Source organism: Chrysochloris asiatica, unplaced genomic scaffold (assembly GCF_000296735.1).
Source record: "Chrysochloris asiatica unplaced genomic scaffold, ChrAsi1.0 scaffold00204, whole genome shotgun sequence".
Classification (NCBI taxonomy): Eukaryota; Metazoa; Chordata; class Mammalia; order Afrosoricida; family Chrysochloridae; genus Chrysochloris; species Chrysochloris asiatica.
The window spans coordinates 3,958,715-3,960,363 of record NW_006408722.1 but is presented as its reverse complement, the minus strand read 5'-3'; positions in this window follow the sequence as shown (position 1 = coordinate 3,960,363).

Genomic DNA, 1,649 nt, shown 5'->3' with positions numbered 1-1,649 from the left:
ACAGCATTTAACAACAACAACAAGCATTCAGAAGTGGTCCAGCTCTCCTCCTTCCAAGTCTGTCTTAGTCTGAAAGCTCCACTAAAACTTGTACACCATGGGTGACCCTGCTTGTGTGGCATAGCGTCCAGCATCACAGCATTACATAAGCCACCACAGTAGGGCATATTGACAGATGAGTGGTGAGTTGATGCTGCTGCTGTTGTTATATACCATCAAGTCAGTACCAACTTATAGCAACCCTATATGCACAACATCACCCAGTCCTGCATGAACGTCACAGTCATTGCTATGCTTGAGCCCATAGCTGCTGACACTATGCCAATTAATTCATCTTGCTTGGGGTCTTTCTTTTTCTTCCACACTCCACTTTACTAAACATGATATCCTTCTCCAGGGACTGGTCCCTCCTGATATTATGTCTGAAGTATGAGAGCAAAGTCTGGCCATTCTGGCTCCTAAGGAGCATTCTGACTATACTTCATCCAAAACATATTTGTTTGTTCTTTTTACAGTCCATACTTCAATTTTTTCCTCCAACACTATAACTGAAATACATCAGTTCTTCCACAGTCTTGCTTTATTTATTATCCAATATTCACATGCATATGAGGTTATCAAAAATACCATGGCTTGGGTCAGATGCCCTTAGTACTCAAACTGACATTTTTGCTCTTGAACAAAAATGCAACAGATTTGCCTAATGCAATTGTTTGATATCTTGACTGTTGCTGCCATGAGTGTTGATGGTGGATCCAAGCAAAATAGTCTTTGACAACATCAGTCTTTTCTCCATTTATCTAGATATTATTTATTGATTCATTGGTGAAGGTTTTTATTTTCTTTACATTGTGGTGTAACCCATGCTGAAAGCTGTGGTCTTTGATCTTCATCAGTAAATATTTTAAGACCTCTTCACTTACAACAAGCAAGGCTGTATCATCTGGATATCATAGATTGTTAATGAGTCTTCCTCCAATGCTGATGCCACATTCTTCTTCATATAATCCAGCATCTCAAATGGTTTGCTCAGCATACAGATTGTGTAAATATGATGAAAGAATACAACCTTGGCTCACAATTTTCCTAACATTAACCCATTCAGTGTTCCCTTATTCTGTTCAAACAACTGTCTCTTGGTCTATGTATAGGTTCCTCATGAGCACAATTAAGTGTTCTGGAATACCCACTCTTTGCAATGTTATCCATAGCTAGTCAAGATCCACATATTTGATCAAAGGGTTGATCGAACATTTCTTTTTGACACTTAAGACTGTGTGTTACAAGAGGGAGTTTAGTTTCAGAGCGTATAGGGGAAGGTAGAATCCCCACTGAATAGTTGTCATATAGTCTACATGGGACTGATGAAAGGAGATGGGGATAAGCTTCTTATGATTCAATAGTGAGTAATCATTACAATGTCTAATTGCAACTGTCACATCTATATAGGTAGAAGTTTTGTAACATAAAGAAGGGAGTAGTTAATCTTACATTCCAGGAACAGAGGACTCTAGGACCATCAAGGGAGAAGAGCAATTGGGCTATGAACCGTAAGGTCAGCGGTTCGAAACTACCAGCCGCTCCGCGGGAGAAAGATGAGGCTTTCTACTCCCGTAAAGATTTACACCCTCGGAAACCCTGTACAGGGT